At 42.2% G+C, this 22,092-nt stretch overlaps 2 long non-coding RNA genes across 5 annotated transcripts in view; one reads left to right on the plus strand and one right to left on the minus strand.

The window, feature by feature from the left end:
- Window positions 1–22,092, minus strand: part of LOC308191499 — a 48,614-nt gene extending 26,522 nt beyond the window's left edge. Inside the window, exons 1-4 of one of the 4 annotated variants that reach the window (XR_013948065.1) lie at window positions 21,517–22,092; window positions 8,229–8,320; window positions 5,671–5,760; window positions 409–481 (exon numbers count right to left, since the gene is read on the minus strand). This is a non-coding gene — a long non-coding RNA (uncharacterized lncRNA). Of the gene's footprint in view, window positions 1–408; window positions 482–5,670; window positions 5,761–8,228; window positions 8,321–9,633; window positions 9,666–21,516 lie in introns of those variants that run through there. The other 3 variants (XR_013948066.1, XR_013948067.1, XR_013948068.1) reach the window with 3 other exon arrangements.
- On the plus strand, window positions 3,661–8,317 carry LOC308191515. The gene is made up of 3 exons (XR_013948089.1): window positions 3,661–3,907; window positions 6,323–7,385; window positions 8,179–8,317. It is a non-coding gene; the product is annotated as an uncharacterized lncRNA (long non-coding RNA).

Here is a 22,092-nt window from a genome sequence, read left to right on the forward strand (position 1 = left end):
TGAACAGTTATGTTCAATGTCATCGTAAGCAAAACTGACATTTTATTTACTCATTTGTACCACTGGAGTGTCAGCTCAGCAATGATTAAAGCTGTCAGTAGAATCAACAAATAGTGTAAAAACATTGAGCTGCCACTCCAAGTTTCTGTTTCATTGAACATGTTAGTTTGAGTGAAGCTTTGCCTGAATGTTTTGATGGTTTTGTGGCTTATTTTCACTAATTAATTTGCTTGACTATTATCCTCTGGAGGCAAACAATGTAATTGACAAATAAAATGGCTCTCATTCATTCATTCCTCCAAAGGAAATCCTGTGCAATTGGATGTGAACTTACAGCTGATCTGCAATTTTGACCAGAACCTTTTTTATGCTGTTCAGATTTCTCTCAAGGAACTGAAAGTCACCCACCTAAAGAAGAGATTAATCCAGGTCTTATCTCAGGAAGATAATGTGCATGAAAGAAACGACCTGCAGTGTTGACCTGTACAGACAGACACACATTTCAGAGGCTGTTAGATTAGAATTTGGTAGGTTTTCCTTAGTCTATGTATTACAAAGTAAGAGGAAGGGAAGTCAGTGAGAACAAGGGGAAAAACTACCCTGGGTTTTCAAGCTTATTTGCAAATATCAGGGCTTAGCTCAGGTTGGCCTGCAAATTTTATTGCTTTGTTCACACACAAAATTTAGCTCTGGAAACCCTTAAATGCCTGATTCAGAAAAAAGTAATTTGCTCTTGCTGATGAGAGAAAACATTTTTTCCTAGTTTACATGGACATAAAGCGAACACAAGATGTGTGAAAAAACAGATATGGTGTAATTTCTCAAAACAAGATGCTGGCATGGTATTCCTAGACAAAGAAACAACACTGCACCCTGTGTACTGTAATAAAATAGCTAGGACTTGCTGTGTGACTAGTTTTAAATCACTTCCATGATGGCTGTTGACTTTCCTGACAGACAAGCCAGTAGACAGAACAAAAGCTACACGATGCTTTTTACGAAAGAAATATAATTGCTGCCATACAGTTCGGGAGAAATTACTTAAGCAAGCATCAAAACAATCAATAGAGCAATTCGATTTGCATTCAGGCAGGCCTGATCCTGCAGGAGAGCACCCTTGCCTACGGACACAGCTCTGCAGGGCTGCTCCTGTAAGGAAACCTGAGTGCACAACGCCTTCGATAGCTCCACCAGCATGTGCACTTAACATGCTTCTTGTGCCAACCTGTCGGCAGGACCTGCCCCTTTATCATGCAGCCAACATTAGCCCGGTCAAAAATAGATCATGTAAGTATGTCACTGAATGTCTGATGTTCGCAGGCTGGTTTCTAACCTGCTAACAGATAAGATTTCTCTGACTCCAAATAGTCATACTGTAATGTACTTGCAGCATTCAGCCAAATATTGATCTAATTCTTTTCAAAAACTTCAGAAGTGAAAAGAATTTAATTTATTTCTAAAAGTTATCTTAATGCTTTTCACCATATAAAATGCACTTGCAATAGCTGCTTGCCACGCTTATAAAACCTATTGGAACAAACAAAAGCTATTTGTGTATCCTAAAACTGAAACCTCCCGTTTTACTTACATGAATTTATATGAAATTGCTTAAGAAGTTATGTCTAAAAATTATTTCATGTTTTCAATTTAAGGAGCACTATTTTAATTTTAATTTTTGTCCACGATCCTGCCTCACTTATAATTTTGGATCACAAAAGTTTCAACAACATTTACGACATCTAAGTGGTGTTTTTGTTTTTACAGTGGAGTATGCAAAGACACCATGGCAGGGCCACCAAAGCTGCTCCTAAGGTAAATTTGGGTAAAGGCTGAACACAACTTTTAGTTCAAGTTTCTTCTTTCAATGCAAACTTTCAACTTTTTTCTAAAAAAAAGTGAAATAGTTTTCTTCATATTGTACAGGTAATACAGCAGACATTTGCAGACCAGCTAAAATCACAGCAATCTGATCACAGTACGTGTTTGTACTATCTACATGCTAACAAAAAGCCAGAAATGAGCAGCTATTCATACATTTTATTCTCTCATTTAGGTGACGCGTATTTGCTTCCAGGAAAACCTTTTTCTTTAACAAAACACACCCTCTTCACCCTATTTTAAAAGTATTCTGTAATGATCTTCTGCCCTCTTTACTCTGTTTGCATCACACTTTTGTGCTGCTACAGCACTGGCTGTACAGTGTGCATCTATAATGGTATTGTTTAGCAGAAGTTAAGTCCTCAGCAGGTTCCCTTAATCCTCTAAGTCTTCCCTCTATAAGAGATCATGAGCATGGGTCTGCATTCCTCTCAGAAAAGAATAGGATTCTATTAATATTAAAGAGACATTTACCAGCACATCCTTTCTGTATTTGTTGTTGTTCTTTAAAGGAAAAAAAGAAAAGAAAAAAAATGAAAAAGAAAAAAAATGGAGAAATTATTTAGTCTAGCAAATGTTCTAACAGGGCACACTTAGCTTTACCTTAGGTGACCACCTACTCAGTAGGTATGTAATGAAGCTGAAGTATTGGGGGGACAACATCTGGCAAAGGCTTGTGAATTACAATTTTCTTTTGCAAGTGGAAAACCATATCCTGCACCAGGTCTCAGTGGGGTTTAATGCTGTCAGAGCATACAAGGTTTGTTTTGATCTGTTATGGAGTAACACACATAGCTTTCAGTTCACACTAATAACATCCCCGTGCCTGGGGTATACACCAATCCAGAGGCTACTAATTAAAGGTTAGAATTAACCAAACACAGTTCCTCTGCAAAACATATGAAACTTATTAAAACTTAAAAGTGACGGCTGGTTCTCAATATAAGCAAAGCAAAGAATGCAAGAGTATTGTGGAGGGTTATTTAAGCACATTTTATTTCAGCATATTAAAAATTTCCTGTGTCTGCCAGTTCAGCACATAACATTTTAATGTATCATGTGAAAACACAGCAAACTTTTAAAGAATCAATTATCGGTCCTGCATATCATAAAATAAATCCTGTTTTCAGTATTACCATAAAGCTTTTTATGTTATTTTGATCTAAAAGAGGTTTTTCAAAAGTTCACAATTTTAAAAGCAGAGCAGCACAACAGTGTTGCAAGCCACGCTTTATTTATTTAAGTTACCAGCCAAACATTTTGGGACTAACCTCACAAATACGAGGACTCAGACGAACTGCAAGTGTGCACAGTAGCTATTTCAGTTTGTGATACTATTTTAGTGAGTAAGCACAATGAGGCTCCCCTATACTAGTAGTACTTGATCTACAAGCAGAAAACTTTTTTGAAATAGAGGGAGTGATGTAACCTCCTAGATTTACTTCTTTGCTTCCATCAGCCAGTACAGAAGGCATAATAGGAGTGTAATGCAACTTATGTGCCCACTCTCTACTCATATTTACATCTTAAAAATACACCGTTGTTAGGCCCTCCAGTGTTATCTACGATCTTTGAAGCAAATGCTTTTGGTGCAGATAGGCTATCTCTGCTGGCAGAGCCTCCTTTCCCCAGCTGTGAGTGTCTTCAACATGTTGCAGCCTGTATGCTGAGCCTGATAATGCCTCCGCACGGGGCTTAATGAACTCATTACCCTTAATGCTGTTGTAACAAGATAGCTTGTAAATGTACTTATTTTTAATTAGGTCTATTCAGCTGCGTGAATTGAATTATATAAGACTAATTAATTAATGTAATTGAAGGCCTCATAAGGATAGAGCTTCCCAAACTGGCAAAACACACATTTGTCAAGTCATTCTGTTCCCAGGACTAATTAAGGGAGACCTGGATATGGCAACTTCAAAGGTGTTAGGAAAACTTAAAATCTGTTCAGGAATAGTAGTTACAGTAAGGGCTTTTTCTTTAACAGTGATTTTCTCACTACTTTACCTCAGCACAAAGAAAATAAAAGGTAAGACTATAAAATCTGCACTTGTAAGCTGTTTAAAATTGGGTTACGGTCCTATGGCTTCTAATTAAAAGATAAGAGCTGAAATCACTGAACATAGATGTATGTTATTAAACTGTGCACATGTTGGTTTACAGCCAAAACAAACCTTCCTCCCACAGGCACTTTTTTTTTTTTTTTTTTTTGATCAAGCTGAGGCATAAAGACAACATCCCAGCATATTTGTGCAGCTCCGAGTACAACAGGGCTCTGCTCCACGGCCAGAGCTCCTGGACACTATGATAAAACTGCTAATCCACGGTAACAAATGCTCTTAAACACACCTGTGTTACCAGATCAGGCCCCTGAAGCCCAGGGGTACAGAGCCTTGAGACAGGGCAGTCTGCTTGAGGATATACAGCTTTATTATAGCAGGTTAGCACAATTTAGGTGGCATTGAATGTGTACAGTAATGTACATCGTGAAATTACTAGTTTGTTACTTAACAATAGTTATCCTTAAGGACAGTTCAAAAGGCAAAAAAAAGGCTTTTTTTTGTCTGAAAACACAAAGCTACTGTGGGTAGTTGGTGTGTCAGTAGGCGAGGAAAGGCTGAAGCCTGTAGCCCTTGTGCCTTCCCTCTCCATCCCACTGCCAGCTCAGCACCTGCACACCTCGTCACCTGTCCTGGCATCATCCCAACCTTCACATCAAGCCTCTGTCTCACCCTGCATGATAACATCTGTCAGCCTGTGGGCACAGGGGCCACTGTCAAGAGGCAAACTGGGTCTGCAATGCCAGCTGACGCCCTGAAGACTTCTGGTTGTTGTGCGGCTGAGGAGCAAGTTTCACTATTTCAAAGGACGTGGAAACATGAAAACCTGTTTTGAAAGTGTGTCCCACAGGAATAAGCAAAGTGCTGAGGTTTTCTGTTTCTGCCTTTCACAAGGACCCAGATACTATACCTATCATATACCTATTATAACTTAATTTTTATATGATATAGCTATCACCTTCATATACACACACATTAATATCATATATAAGTAGTGGGTTGGAAACGAGTGTGGCGTTCTGATAGAAGAATGAACATTCAGCTTCCTGAGTCCACTTTGAGACACATGCAGCATATGTGTTTCTGAACCAGAAGACAGACACTGCCTTAGTTTGGAAAACATCAGGAACAACCCACTGCTACTGCAGCCTTGGGTACCACAGCAGGGAAAGCCTAGTTCCTGGGTGAGATGCTGCAGATAGCTCACGTCTCCCATGCTCTAGCCATATCACAAAATATTTGGCACAGGGCTTCCCTAGACACCAGATCATAATGATGGCTTTGTGTGTTTTTGTTTGTTTGTTTTGATCAACATGCCTAAAATAACCAGAACTTTCTACAGCAGCTTGCCAGACTTGTTTCTGTGGCATGATATAAGGAAGTATCCCATCACATCGTATGGCATGGTGGGAGATCTTTGAGGGTTCAAGGTTTCCTTTGATACCCTCCATGCAAAGGAAGCAATTCTGGCTAAGTAAACTGACCAAGACTTGGATAGGTGAGAGTATGACAAAGTGACAAAATGTTCCAAACTGTCTTAATGGGGCTCAGTATAGAATGTGTTTTCTTCTCTTCCTCAGCAAGGAAAAAAGATGTTTATAGCTGAAGTATTATTATATTGCCACATTTTTCAATGCAAGCAATTGATCTCCTGAAGGATAAACATTGTAATGGGTAATAAAAGCTGAAGGCCCAGTCAAGGTATTTCTAGTAAAGGATCAGGCATCTTTACCTGCAGTGAGCTTCACGAAGTTCCCTTGAAAATGTTGTCAATTACTTGCTGGGAAATTAGCAGAGGCATGTGGTGATGAATGTGTCCTCTCTGCAGAAAACACATAAATAAATAAATAAAGGAATTGGCCTCTTAGCCTATTAGTAATTCAATTAAAAATTGCTACGCAACAGCATTCTTAGCCACCATAGCATGAAGCAAACTACAAGGGAAGGTAACCATGCCTTGCTCCCTTTCAGTCAACACTCTCTCTCTGCCAAGTATTTCTAAATGTCGCAGGAATGTAGTTCATGTGTTTCACAGATTATGAGCTACTTTTCCCACTGCTTTGACCACCAGACACAACAGCATCCAAATGCAACACAATGGTAATTCAAACAAGACTGCACTTCCTTTTACATTATAGGTGTAACACCAGAGTGGGAAAAAAATAGATCCGTGACCTCTGCACTAGTCCAAAAAATGCTGTAATGATTTTTACCATAGAGAAAAAAAGCTGGAAGAAATAAAGTAGCAAGATAAAAGAGCAACACAATTAGCAGGGCTGAGCCTCAAATCCCTCTGATGGATATAGCTTATCTTCAGGATGAGCTGTAGGTGCCCAGCTGAATACACAGTCTGTAAGTTGTCTGTAATTCTGATTATTTTGCAGATAAGGATAACAAAACCTTAAAAAAATGCATCTATAGAAAGGACACTTCCAGCTGAAGCTGCAGTCTACAACATGAGCCTTGTTGTATGTCCTCCAGAAAAGCAGAGGGAAGAGAGCAGGCTACAGACAGCTTTTCTGAAGACCTGGGGTACCCTATTCCTGCAGTTGCTCTGGCCACACTCCTGGAAGAGCACAAGGACAAATGTTTATTTCGTTATCATAGATAGTTCCAAAGATGCCCTGTGATCACTCCTGTAATGCAAAAAATAACCTCATACAATTACAGACACAAATTTTAAATTGTCAAATTGTACCACGCAGGCACACAACCAGTTCTGGCAGAGAACATTCCTTAGACAATCATGCTTAAGACCATTAACATTATTTTCCCTTCCGTACCTTTAACCTGATTGTGAACTTTTGACTTCTAAATGTGAATTTCTTGCCTTTCTGTTTTCTCTGAGCTGCACTTCGAACCAGACCTTGAACTGCAAATACGTAAAACTGTTTTTGTCAGAAAGCGCTTACCCAAATGTCTCTGGATTTAATGTAAGCTTGCCTGCTTAACCTCTTGGAGGTCAAGATGTTTTGTAATAACTAGATTTCACCACAAAGAGGAGGTCAGGTGGTATGGTGAGGACCTCAGGATAAAATCTGGAGGAAGCTTGTGTAGTGCTCACAGGACTGGGAGAAAGAGTAAAAGGAGGAGTTTGGGCATTTCCAGGATGAGCTCTAAATTTGGCATCGCTGTGACTCACACAGGTCTCTGTTCAGAACAGCATTATAATGGGAGCTACAAGGCATCACAGGAAAACATCCAAATATTTAAAGAAAGTGAAATGAAAATTAGAAAATGGAAAGCTCTTCTGGTCATTCTTCACAGGAAATAACAGTCATTTCCGTCCACCTACCTTACAGAAGTAACTGATGTCATCTGAAAGATGTACCTGCCGATACACTGGGTTCGGGCACCACCCTCTGCTTATCCTGGCTTGCACCATGCACTCCCACCCACAGCTCGCTGGTGGTTGTGTGCTGGAGCAACACCACAAACGCCTTCAAGGTATGCATGGATTTACTCCAAATGAGTCACTGCCCCAAGCTCTTCTGCAATTTTTATTTTTGTTTGGGTCTTCTTTTTTTTGGTCTACATTTAACAGACGTTGGGAAGGTCTTTCCCAGCTGATGGGATTCTTCTTTTGAGGTATAATAATACTGACAGTACGCAGCAAGGCTGGTAGCACTTTTCACCTGTGGTTACAAATCATGGACAAGGACATGAGACCTATCTCCATTCTAAGCCACCTTTGCTTATAGGTTGGAGTGCACAATAGTAATCTATCACTGCCAGGCATGGCCCTCACATCAGAAAGCACAACTGCATGTGAGACACTTGAAAACGTTCCTCAGTTTTCAAGGTGATATCCTTGAAATCCTTGGTGATACTTTTGCTGGTCAGGACGCTGGGAGACAGGTAATATGGCCTTGAGTCCCCTCTGTCTGGGGAATCCCGTGGGTCTCCTTGGGAAGAATAGGTGTCCCTGTGTCTCCTTTCCCAGTGGGCCTGTTTTTGCTCAGTGTCCTCAGGCCAGTGCTGGTGCAGCTCAGTAGAAATGATGCAGCAGGAAGAGGTGGAAGAAAGGGGGTGCATCCCAGGCCCTGCTCTCCATGTTGTTTTTATCTTTATCAACAGACTGAAGTAAGTTCATTAAGAGCCCTGGAAGCAAGGCCCAGCAGATCGGCAGGATTCCCCACTTCTAATAGAGGCCCTTAACTGCAAGATTAAGGAAATAGATTCTCTTCAGCAAGATCTTCTTTCAGATCCATGAGCTTTACATATCTCTGTGCATTTTCAGCAGGGTGTTTTGCTCTAGAATAGCCCAAAACTGGTGGCAAAAGAACTCACCTGGCCACAGCAGCTGAAGTTTGAAGATCCTCAAATGAAGGAACACCTGGAGCACAAATCTCCCTCCTTCCTGGGAAAGCCTCTGAGACATGCTGCCAAAGAGGAAAAACAACACCAGTGTTTCCAAATAAATCCATGATTATTACTGTGCTTATGCCTAAAAATTGATATTGCTTTATGAATCTCACTTCTGCAGGCGTGTGGGAGCACATCCCCAAGAGAGGTGCCAGCATGTCTGCATGAGGATAAGTTTCAAGCTCTCCTCCCTCTTTTGGCATTTCCCACGTCCTCAGTCAGCAGGTTCATTGCTGCAGCTCTGCTCTGGGCAGCCCACAGCCCTCCTCTTTCCCCTGGCCTGGGGAACTGCTGTGGTGTCCACCGCAGCATGCCCAGAGCTTCATCCACAACATTGCACTGATGTTTCAGCATGATGCCTAACTGGCAGCCATCTCTGGACACATGCAGGAGTTCCCAAGCTGGGACCACAACAGAAAAGTTTGGGGTCTGAGGTGTTCAGTGGAGCTGGGGAATAGGGAGGGGAACTTATGAGGAAGCTGTCATGCATGTAATCTGAGCGTTAGGTCCCAGATTCATCGCTTCTAATTCTGGTGCTTAACTGATGTGCCTAAATTAGGGGCCTAGTCACTTCAGGGTCCTCGGAGAGCCCCTGGAAAGAGAGAGGGAGAAGGCATGTAGGGGGCTGGAGGTGCTGTTCTCTTCCAGCCAGCCACTGCAGGACCCACAGGGCTCTGTCTTCCACGTTTGGGTCCCGCCACAGCCCTGTCCAAGGAAAAGAAGCATGAAGGTGGCACTGGGAACCGCTTTGAACCTGGCATCCCTGCCCCCATGCTCTCCCAGCCCTTCGAGTCTGAAGACTTTTACCACACAAATAATCTTTCTTTTTTTTTTCAGAAGAAACTTTTCTTGGCATAACAGATGTCTCCATTCAGTAATGTTGATCAAATACTATTCTAGTGAGTAAGGGTCTGCCTTTTTTAGGGGAGAACTGGCCTGTGTTCTTCTACTGAACTGAAAGGTGCACAGACAGGCTTTTCTGCAGCTCTCTGCTCTGCTGAAGTCTGGTTGAGGACCCAAACTTCCATAACCTGAAACGTTCAGATAATTATTCAGGGTTTCCACCAAGGCCCTACAGGGTGGCGGCCCACCACAATTCATTTTTTACCCCTACACATTTCCTTCCCGGGAAGCCTCCACCCACCATTAACTTCATCTAAGATAATGCCAAAAGAAACAAAGTCGTCTTTTTTTATATAAAGCATTCAAGCTTCTACCACAGAAACCACCTGATGGCTCAATTTTCACTCTTCCTTAAAAAATCCCATGGATAAATCATGGCAAATACAAAGGCAAAAAATACTGATTACCACATACGGAGATACAGAACCTGCAGCTTTGCCTGAAACTGGCTGGTCTCTGTCACTGCTGTTTTCAAAGGAAAACATCTCAGTACAGAGTAAACAGTTTAAAATAAGGGAGTTTTTGATGATGGTAGAAATTCTGAGTGGAGGATGAGCAAGCTCCACGTTTCCTACCAGCTACCGAAAATAAATGGAGCTTTCACAGCTCTGGCTTTGTGTGGGGAGCGCGTGTAGGTGGAGAACTGGAGGGAAGTAGTGTAATAGCCGGGAGTGTATTAGTAATATGTACTTAGAAATCATAATAAGGCTGAATCACAAGTTACTCAGCACTTTACCCATTTATAATCTTGAAAGCTTGTTATGACTAATGCAATAGGCACTGACCTGGCTCAGCATATAGCTCTTTAAACAAACACAGACATTTCAGGGCCAAATCACCGCGTGCCAGGGCTCGCACCACCTAATTTGAGATGCCTGTTGTGGATACAGGAGTCTAGACCCTTTCCCTGGGTGCTGAGCTCCAGCGTGTGGGGGGAATTAGAGGATTTTGGAGGTGCTCCATTTAAAAAAAAAAAAAAAAAAAAAAGAACTGCACTTTGAGGAGAAAAAGGGTTTAAGAGGTGTGTCCCATGGCTCCCTCTCTTCTGAGCTTGGAGGCTAACCTCTCTCCTAGAAAAGCAGAGCAACTCTGCCTTTTTTATGCCCTTCAAAGGCAGCCAGCAAGGGCAGTTGTGTTTGTTTGTTTCTTGTTTTTTTTTTTTTTTTTTTTTTTTAATATATACAACAATGCAGTGGCAGAAGCACTCGTCCATCACGTGGGAGACCCAAACCCAATTTCCCTGTCTGACTGGAGGTCCCTAGACTCCTGCCCCTCTGTGCATGGAGAAGCCATTAGGTAGGATGCATAAAAATATGCTGGAGCAGATATCTGGTTTCCTCCTCCTGAGGAGCACAAAGATGTACCAGCTCGTTCTCCTGGTCATAATTTCTACCCTTGTTATGCAAAAGAGGGGGAAAAAAGGGGGCTGCCCCAGCAAGGGCAGAGCAGAGTGTGCCCCCAGCACAGGGAAGAATGATGAGGGGCTTAGCCCCACATGTTGTGCACTTGGGTAACCACAGTCTGATGATCTCAGCCTTGGGGCAGCTTCTCAAATTTTTGTGATTCCTGTTGGAAGAGCTTAGGCTCGTTTCTGAACCTAGCCTTCAATGATGTACTGCTGCTTACCTCTTTGTTCAAAAAAAAAAAAAGCAACCTGTTGTGAGCTGCCAAGGTCCAAACCTGTTTCTGTTTTGAAGTGCAAAGTGATTCCCACTGCTAAACACACACATTTATTTCATTTTTTTAAAATCTAGGAAAGCAAATACACTACAATTAAAAATATGAAAGGTATATTTGATTGATTTCAGTTGATGCACTTTCTAGAGAAAGGAATTTGTGCTGTAATCTAAGCATACTCTTCTCGTGGAAAAATAAACAGGAATTCTTGTGTTTTGCCACACACACATTTAGCAGTTCAGCAGACAAAATCTAAATATATTTCCACCTCATCCATTGCTGATATTTCTTACACATACACAGTCTGTACTAGTAGAGTCACTGGCTCCAAAGATAGCTGATAAGTAACCCTTTGTAATACACAACTTCAAAGAGGAAGAAAGGATGCTAAAATTAATCCAGTTGTCTAGGAATTTGCATTGTCTCCACCACTGCAGCACCTCAGCACCTCACAACCAGAAATGCATTTATTCTCATAACATCCTCATGTGGTCGGGAAGTACTATCACCCTGCTTTTTAACCCAGCTTCCTTAGGGAACTAGGCTTATGCAACCACACTGTCCTTCAGCCTGTCAGTCCCCCTGCAAACAACTTTTGGCCAATTTCAACCAAATTTAATAACATAACCTGTAGGCAACCTCAGCTTCAATAAACCGACACTGTGTTCAAGGACCAGCTGGTTTTGGGGGAGTGACTGAGACCCAGGAGACTAAGGGCTGTGGAGGGCCAGCACTGACAAATTTATCTGTGGTCTTCCTCTGCTGCCTTCATCCAGCAGATGCTGATGCTGGTGAATGGGGAATGTCTTCCACATTTGCACCGACGGGGCAGAGCATGCTTGGATCAGTGTCCAGCAGTAGTATGAGGCTAGCATTTCTGCCCGGTTTGACTAAAGCCTCTCAGTCTCATAAAGTAGATGCAAAAAGGGTTTGGTGCATGCAGATGTCTGCAGGCATACCTGCATCCCGGATAGCTAGCACTGTGGCACTGGAGATATTTAGCAGAATCAGGAGCTGAGCCCACTCCTGAGCATTTCCAATCAGTGCTTGATCTGCAAGCCTAGACTGTTTCTATTTTCATACACTGGAAAGTAAATAGAAAGTCAACAATAGAATGATTTTCTATAGGGATATATTTAATGCCACACTAATTGTGAATAATTTTTAGGTACGATTGTGTACTTCTGTGTCCAAAAGGAACAGACTGCCTACCTGCAGGTATTTAGAAAATAATGTCAGACGTTCAAAATGTGTTTTGCTTAACAGCCTCATAATTTGCACACAGATAAGTGCGGTCTCTCTGCTAGATCTCACTATACCTCACAAGTAAAAAAGCAGAGAACATACATGGATGTCACTACATGACAGATGTTACTGATGTCTTTTATTAGCTAGTACTCTTCTCATGAAACAAAAGTCATCAAAAAATACATATACTGAGTAAATGAGTGATTTTTTTAGCTTTGCAAACAAAGTTCAGCAATCCGTGAAAAAAATATTACTGAAAATTGGCAAAATTATAATTTAATGTTATAATATACCCAAACTTCTTCAAAAGTTTAAAGTTTTCCATTATTTACACTGAAAAAAAAAAAGGAAAAAAGAAAAATGCAACATGCTAAATGAATTAGAAATGGTCTTTGGAGAGGGAGGTCAAAAGACCCTCTGTTAGTAGGGTCTCTAGTAAGGGACTTCTGACTGATGAAGATAAAATATTTTTTAAAAGTATAGTAACCTGACATTAGTCAGACAACAGTACACCTCTAAACTGTACTTAAAAATAAATCTTTTTTTTTTTCTTTATTCCACATGATAGTACGGCTAACATGAACTACAAAAATATTCTTCATCTTCCAACTACATTGTAAATGCTTAAATGAAGGGATTATATTTCAACCCCTGTTAATGAACCTTTTAAAAAAATCCTATCTAAAAAAAGAAATAAAAATAAAACAGACATAATGACTTTGATTCACACAGCACTTAAAAACTTGCTTTGTTGCAGTGAACAGGCTTTGTCAGAAGCAAGCAATTCTGCTTACCTAGACAACATAAAACATACCCTAGCATATGGATATAAAAAAGTGAATGTTTTGAATCCTTTTGAAACTCCAGTATGTTGTGGCTATGAATTTTCTGCTAAAGGTCATTTGAAAATTAATTCCCTGCTTTCATTACTTGAATCCTAACTTAGCCTGATAGCAGGGAGGGGAGAACCAGACCTTTCAAAGAAGGAAATTATTGGGCCATAAACCAGGAAAAGACTCAAGTGTGAGTCTAATTCATACACATGTGGGAGGACACATAGGTTCTAAAATTGCTCAGCATTTGCTCAAAGCAAGTGAGTGCTTAAACATTTTGTGTTTGTGGAAAAACAACCTTTTTACTTTTTCCTGAATCACATACTGTAATTTTCATCTGGTTTAAAGCAATTCACTCATACTCACTCAGAAATCAATTTTCTTTTAGTTGGGTGTCTCAGAAAAAAAAAAAAAAACACATAATTTTTTATTTTGTATTTTCTTAAAGGTTTGAATGTATTTAAATAGTCAAGAAAGGAAGTGGAGTCTGAACTTGTTAGAACATATTTCTACTTAATGCAAACAAATAATACTTTAAAATATTCCATTTGTTTTCCAGTTGGAACTCACCCATTCCATTTTATGGTACGATTCAGTTATAACTCACAAAACATACCAGCAAACTCAGATTTTATTTTGAAATAGAATGGTCTCTAAAATATTGCACTTCCATTGGCTTGCTTATAACTTTTTTCCTTCTCTTTTTTTTGCAAACCACGTAACGTTTCTCAAAATATCGATTTAAAAGCTTCCCCCCTGCTAAAAGGAAAAACCCAAAAGAGTTGCTTATATCTTTAACATCAGGAAATGCATGTAGTAAGAGCATAATAAGTAATAAAATCAGTGTTGATAGAAAAATAAATATAGTGCTTTTGCCTGGGTTAAATGTCAGATGTAAGGAAGTGCTGAGCATCCTTACTTCCTATAGAATCACTCATCCTTCCTCTACTGAGGCTGTTTCCAAAAAGGCTGTTATTAAGTCTGGGAAAGGATGTGGCAGCAAAAGATGGTAAAACACTTGAACACATGTGGATTGTAGACCTTTCGAGTATGAGCAACATTTATTTAGCAAAAAGAGCAAACGCAACGTCCAATGAAGAAAAGTAACCCATGGATTTCCATAACTGTAGCAGGGCTTAGGTAATGCACTATGCAGTGTTTGATTTAAAATGTTAAAATATTAAAAGAAGTTTTCTATAGCATAGTGTTCCTATCAAAGTGAAATGACTCATAAGAATGCTAAATTCAAACCAGATGGGCATAAACACTCACTGAAAAAAATCAGATATTTAGAGGTCAGCATGGGTCTTCATAAAAATGAAGACCTTGTCTGAGTTACTGAAAAATGAACTTCAGTGATAAAAAAGAAAACAAGAGAAAATATTAGTGATTTCATTTTAATTATACAAGCCACTGTCAATTAGGAGAACTAACATTTACAAAACTTTACATTGCCATTTTAATTTGAAAAAGATGGCTGTGGCAGTCTTTAGGCTTCAGATAAACAGCACTGCAGTGTCTCCCGTGCAGCGAGGGAGGATGGGATGCACAAGTTCAGAGTGCCACACTAATAGTCTGCAACAGCCCCTTCACTTCCCACTGAGGAGTAATCCTGAGTACAGATTTGTACGGTACAGAAATCTTCCACCACTGCTCAGCGGCACGATGCCAGCCTTAACTTCCCTTTGAACCAGACCGCAGAGGGGGGGAAGTCTCATTCCTGCTATCATACCAAAAAAGTTCATACCACCCAACATTGCTGCTGCTCTGCTGTTAAAAGTGTGCGTTGTTTTGTTTTCCTTTCCTCATTTTATCCATTGCTCTCTACCATTTACAGATTGTCTGGAGCGTGTACTTATTTTAAACTTTTATACCCTACCAGAAGAAAAATATGTGGGCTCAAAATTAATATTGTTTTTGACTTATGGTGAAATTCCAGTAATGTTTAACTTGGACCACTAGACCTGTGCATTTTACAGAGAGCAGAAAAGAATACTTTTTGAGCCGAAATGTGTAATGGGAGTTCCCTACTGTTTTGTTGCTGGGATCTTGGACAACAAGAAAAATGATGAGCATATAACTTACTCCTTTTAAAACACGCAGACCAACTAAATGGAGAAAATAAGGGCTCTACCCATGCCATAAGCTATAAAGGCATATGTTTGTATCCCTGTTCCCTGATTAATTTGTTAACCGCTACCATTCAACCTCCTAATAAAAAATGATTGTTCAATGTATATTACTGTCAACGATTTTACATTCCAAACCATAATCTCTTGGGGCACAAGTCAGCAAAAGATATGTGTGGCTTCCATCGCGTAGAAGCCCACACAATGCCATGGAAACCAATTTCTCTGGTCTTCTGGGGCCTCCTGCGAAAGGGCCATAATTTTATTTTGCAGAAAAAAAAAAATTGCCTGTACTTTCGGCCTGTTTCTCTGTGATTAGCAACACTCTAAGACTGAAGGTAAGGGGTGAAACTCGGCCCCCGCAGCATTGCTCAGAGCTTTGCTGGTGGTGTTAGAGACGTGAGCACTGCCTGCAATGTGCACGGTGAGGCTTTGCAGGGCAAGCTGCAGAGCTGTCATTACAACATCCTGAAGGCTGCATAACACAAATGTTACGCATCTTCTCTTTGGTGGTTCTTTATGATTGATCCTTTGTTTAGCAGTAACTAAAAACATTGCTTGGAGTTTGGACCCCTTTACTAGGCATTTCTGGACACATCTAATTAAGGAATTCACCTTTGAAATGCTTCAGGTCCCAGCTGGTCTCTCCAAAGTAGGGCTGTATGCCCCAAAGGAGCACAGAGCCCCCATTCAGAGAAGGGTAGGAAAAGGGTATACATTAATACCCTGTGCTAAAACCCCTGCAAGAGTAAACTGCAAAGCATGAGGGAGACTGTAAAACACTGAGCAGGCACCGGAATGCTCTCTGAGATCTGAGAGATCGTGTAAATCTTCTTCAGAATTATTATTCTGCAGAGAGACCCATATGTGTGACTGTCATGAGTGGGATGCTTCCAGTATTCAGTCTTAGAAAATGGTTTTGAATGCGACAATGAATATTCTTTGCATTATCTCACTGCAAAATTAAGAGAGATGGTCCTTGTCCACCAACATACACCACTGCTATTACCCATTTATTTCGTAAGGTTCAGTTCATCTATGTGCTGCTTAGAGCCCAAAACTATTAGCCACTTTCTCTCAATATTGTTATAATTATCATTTAGAAAAATTATTGGCAAATGCTCTGCCAGCCTCCATGTCCTCTTCCAGCCACAGAGTATAAAATGTCAAAAGGACAACCAAAAAGTTCCTGGCTCTGAGCAACCACAGTGGGGCTTTTGGCACTTCCAAAGAACCAAGTACCGTGTGTTAGCTTCACTGTACCTCTTCGCTGGTGCCTGGGCTAGTACGCATGCACATACATGTGTATGCATATGCATATGTATACATGCACCCATCTGTTATGAACACTGCTCCTTCAGCATCCCCGTGGCTATGCCTAAATATTTCAGAAAAGAACAGGAGGAAAACATGACAGTGAGGGCCCTAGCATTCCTGCTTCCTTGAAACAGCCCAGAGGTAAAAATACAAAAATAAAAAATACCACCGCACAGGATAATGCAAGGGAGGCACCCATGAAAGCTTCTACCTTCTAGAGCTCAGATGCCTAAAGCCACATGATGCAAAATGTGGTCATGCCTCTCTCTGGAGTGCAAGAAAGTAAAAGTTTGAGTGTAAGGAAGTCGCCAGGTGGGTAAGGAAGGGCCTGAGATGAAGAGGCAGGATCTGAGGGCAACATCTGGGAAGAAAAGGCGTCAGCAACAAGGGTTATAGGGAGAAATGCTGAGAACTTCAGGCCAAAGGGAGAACCATGCTGGAGGTGAACCTTGGGGTGGGTCTGCCGGTCCGGTGTGACAAAGCTCACAATGCACAGGGAGATGTTTACAGCACAAACAGCTGTGGGAAACTCCACTGAGTCATTAAATCCCAGTCAAGCCCTGAGAAAATGCTGGAAAATCACTCCCTGGTCACCAAAGACTATTTCCTCTATCGCTGGCAGGGGAGCTCCCTGGAGGGCATTCAGACAAGCATTCTGATGTGGAAAGTTAAGGAACACTTTGTACAATCTAGCATACCTGGACATTGCCAAGGGTATAACATAATTGTTGCCCTGAATGAGAATCAGAGCATGTGAGGTATTTTCTCTGAGGCACCTTGAAAGCCACTGGAGTCAATCAAAGCAAAGCTGAGCACAGTGATGTTCAGAAGCTCGAGGCAAGAGCATATTAGGAAAGAGCTGGTGAAGTCTGCCCACCACAGCATGCCCTAGAAGAAGACGCTAGCACAGGCTTTGACGGGCTAGAAAACAAATGCACAGCTTCCAAGCAGGTGGGTTTTGGTGGCCTCAAAACTATGGACATTTCTTGGCAGCAGTTAGAAAGATGCCAAACTCAGCAGCAGAGGAGTACTGAGATGACAGTACACTGTAGTAGATCAGGCACAAATGCCTAAAATAATAATAATAATAATAATAATAATAATAATAATAATAATAATAATAATAATAATAATAATAATAATAATAAAACCACACACACAAAACCCAAACCACTACACAGTGCAATGTCAGAGGAGCAGCAGGACGCAGAGCTGGTGAAGTAGCTATAGATTCAGGGCTACACTGGAGACAAAACCAAAACCAAATGGAGGGTCCCACTGGCAGTCAGCAGATTTGAACATATACAGAAGGGCAGATTTACAGATGGTCCCTGCCATCTCCCACCCTGGTGCAGAAGAGGTAGGAGAAATGCATGACATAAAACTATGGCAGAGCTAAGTGGGAAAACGAAAGCAGAATGAACCCATTGTGACCAAGCAGCATGGCAGAGGCTTGTGGGGCTGGGACTGGGGACCAGTGGCATGCAGTGGGTGAAGGACAGGCCCTGTCTGGTCCCAGAGAAGACACAACAGAAGAACGCTAATATAAGAGAGATGTAACAACCTGGCAGAAAAAGGAAGGTTGCGGGAGGGAGGAGACATCAGGAAATCAGCCTGTTTGCAGAAGACTAGCAGGTCAGCTGTGCTGGCAGTATCTTCATAAATATTTCTCTTAATGCTGAAGCAGTTTAGTTTTATAAGCATGGGATCCTCTCATGTGGTTACTGAGTATGAATCAAAGACGGTTGTGGCTCAGCACTGCCCTATGTTTTATTATGCTTTCTCAAACATACTGGGGTTGCACAGCCCTACGAGCACAGCAGGGGCTGCAGGCAGAGACCCTGTCCCTTCTTCCAACCCCCTCGTGAAGGGGACCAAGGGTAGGCAGCCCCGGGGCCCAGAAATCTGTCCAGAAAAGGGGATGTGAAGCGGGGTATTAGGAGCAGAGAAGCCATCCTCCCAGGAAGGCAGGCAGAGGAAATGGCTGCAGCAGCTCAGGCTCAGCATGGGACACTGCTGCTGTCCTGTCCCTGTCCCCCTGCCTGCCCACCTGGTCCCCTGCAGAGGTACAGGTCCCTTTCTCACACCAGTCACCCTCTCACTTCTCCTCACATTCCTGAACCCCAGGAGCATCACTGCAAAACAGGCAGGCAGAGCATCCTCCATGGGCTGCAGGGACGAAGCCTGAGTGAGGAGCGTCGGCTCTGGGACAAGCAGAAAAGAGAGACATCTGCTCTGTCTGAAATAGAAGGAAAAATAACAAAAGCCGACCATTCATTTTTACTTATGTATCTGGCTGGTTTCACTTTCTAGTTTTCCTGCCACAATTTTTGAGCTACAACTAATGGGAATTTTCCAATCCAAACAAAACACGCAAACCAAACAAAACAGCCCTGCGGGATTACTGCGACAGGCAAGGGAGGAGAGGAAGCCTTGTGAAAAGGAAAGAGCAAGTCTGCAAGTGCAGCGCTCTTATCTGCTGTCCTGTGAGATGGTTTTAAAATAGATGTGCCTTTTTTTTTTCCTTTCTTCTTTGTTTTTGGGGTGACCGACAGGACAAAAAGTAGATTTGAGGGGAGGCTATATCTAAGCATATTGCTCAGCCCAGGTTGATAACGTGCACTGAACAACCCTGGTCCCCCTGCTGCGGTGTACCAGAGGAGGATGAGGCCAAGGAGACACCAGGGCCGCTGAGGTGGGACGGGCTCCTCTTTGTGCCAGGACAGCTGTGCCCGAAGCTGTAGGGTGTGCTCAGACACAACGGGGAAGAAAGACGGGCCAGGTGGGGCTGGATTGCCCAGGCAGATGCTCTCCCACCCCTCTGGATGCCATGCGCAAACACCTTTCCGGGCCCAGCCGCACGGGTGGAGCGGGCTGTGGCCCCCAGCACACACTTGTCATCACCCCTCTGCCGGATGTTATCGCTGCCCCAGACCTGCAGCGGGGCCGCAAGCGCTCCCTAACCTCTGTCAGTCACAAGGAGACAGATAACATAAACAGTTTAAACAGGGGGCTGGTGCTAGCTTGGCTCAGGGGCCAGGGCGGCTGCCTTGCAGCGGAGAACCCGCCTCGCCCTGCCCTCAGAGAGGCCTTGCCGGCAGACCCCTCGGTGAGCACCAGGTCTGTGGGCCCCATGAAGCAGCCACGGTGCCCTGGCCTTCCCCACCTTGGTGGTGGAGGCAAGGGGAGGGCTTCTCTGGAGGCCTCCAGGCCACACGGCCTCCGCTATGAAGCCCCGGCCGAGTCCACACGTGGTGGGACTCCATCGGGCATCGTCCAGCCTGTTTCACCCTTTCACCCACCCTGCGTGCCCATTACTAACACATTTTGGAGAAACGGTGTTAGGAAAGGTTCAATAAATGGCTCTGGGTGATTTCAGATTGCTTTTTCTGTGTTACAGGAAAGTGATTTGCTTTCCAAAAAATGCGTGTGTAAAAAAACACGTAAGCGTCACACCTTTTTTTTTTTTCTTTCTTTTTTTTTTTTTCTTCATCATCTGTTGTTATTTATAGACCCTAGAGATGGAAAAGACCCATTAGGTCATCCTGCATTCCCTGCCAGCGAGAGTTGTTCTCCAGCAAACATTTATTACAGCCTTGTTTAGACTAGTTTCACATGCTCCAAACAACGAGGTTTCTGCCACTTCCCAAGGGAGAGCGGTCAGCAAGCTAATACCACTTGCTCTCAGGGAAATTTCTCCTGGTTTTCTTCTCCATCAAGCTCTAAGCCTGTGCCAGCTGCTAGTGTTGCCCCCAAACCAGCCCCATGCACCTCCAGGCTACCTGGCTGCGCATCCTCCTCCCCACACCAGCTTCCCTCTTCTGATGCTCTCCGCTCTGAACAATTCTCCTGTTTGACCACAGCTTTCTGTTAATCCCTTGCCCAGAGTACAAAAGTGATATTGCAGGTGTGATCATACAAGGAAGGAATTACTTCCTCTGCTCCTCTATGCTGCCTCTTTAAATGCAAACTGAAGTTGCAAAGGGAGTTTTGCTGTCATAGCACACAATAGATTTGTATCTCATTTACTGCCAACTATCTCCACAAAGTGTCTCTTGATGTTGCTGATTTCTGTACTTCTACAGCCTACCGAATGTGCTTCAGATTACTTCTGCCTCTGTATTGTTACTTGGGTTTTTCCAATTTTCTGTAGTTTATAACTTTTAAATTTAGAAATAAAAATCACGTTGCCTTTAACTGTTTTCTTTATTGTCTGTAACAACCAGTGAACTGAGAAGCAAATGAGTCTTACACAGATAAAAACAAGAGGTCTGACTATAAATATGAGTGCAATCCCAGAAGAGTAGCTTCCTCTTTGTCATATTTGGGATTTGCCAAAAGTAGACAAATAAGACAGATTCTATTAAAAAAGTAATTTTGAGTGTCAAATTATAGAAGCTTGCTTTCTTCATTTATGTTATAGAAAGCAGTGTCTGCTGTTCCAAGTGAAAATTAAATAGGAAAAAAAAAAAAAGAGTGGCAGGAAAATTAAGCACTTCTCCATCAAATTAAGATACAATTACCGAGTCCATGCTCAATAATACATCGGTTTGAATGAAACACACTGCACATGTTAGCACAAGAAAAAATAAACAGAAGAAAAACATAAAGAAATCATTTTCTTTATCCATTTCACAATAAATTATGCAGAGCTGCACAGTTCACTAGTACTATTTATAAAGGAAAATAACACAAAGCCAAAGCTGGCAAATTGAGAATACAGGGAAATCAAGACAAAAGCTAGACCAATAACCACAAATGGAAGGGATCATCTTGTCAATTGAGAAGAAACATGAGGAATATGAATACCAGTTTTTTCCCTAAACCCTGACTACCGATGGCTCCATCATGCTTTAATTCTCTACCCCTACACATGCCCTTCTGTGCAAACTTCCCGTATACTTTCACTTAATTTCAAAGTGCAGTTCCTCTCTGAAACAGCACTGTAAACATTTCATTGTGGGGTCCCACGTTTGTCAGTGATTTTCAAATCAAAACTGTTCAGTTAACAAGTTAAAAAACAGATTTGTTTTTGTTTATTTCTCAAAGCTCCAGTCTGCAGTATGAAAAGCAAACTCGGCTCTTTCTGATTCACGTATCACTCACGATAAAGGCTGGCATTTGGGGAAGATCTCACTGGTGGAGGAAGAGCTGGATGAGGGTCTGACTGCTTTGCCCTCCTGCTGCAGAGTCACCGCAGCTGAGAAGGGTAAGACTCGGAGAGGGCTGTGCCTTCTTGCTGCCAGCTGCCGAGCTGTCCCTTTGCATGTGGTTATCATCTGTGGAGCTCTGCTGGCAAAGCAGTAGTTTCAGCACTTGCTAATCCACTTTTATGCAAAATCTACCAAGTTAGCTTAGACGGTTTAAACTGATTTAGCCCTGCTGCTGTTGCCTAAAGTAGATTAGGAGATCCTTATATTGTTTCTCCAGCCAGAAAGAGCTAGCTGAGAGCAGTCAGCGTACAGTAGATTTTTCGGCAAGCGTGGAGAGATCCAGAAATCATCACCCTACAGCTTTAGCCTTTGACGTGCCAGATGGCAACACCCAGCCGAATGGCCCTCCTCCACTTGTCTCCTCATTTGTATAACATCACTTCCCCGTATCTCCAGTGAATATTCCGGACTGCAGTGACAGGAGCAGTTTTGGAGAAGAATCAGGACCCCAAATCCTGGAGGAAGAAGC

This window comes from Anser brachyrhynchus (genome assembly GCF_964034855.1).
Source record: "Anser brachyrhynchus genome assembly, chromosome: 1".
Taxonomy (NCBI): domain Eukaryota; kingdom Metazoa; phylum Chordata; class Aves; order Anseriformes; family Anatidae; genus Anser; species Anser brachyrhynchus.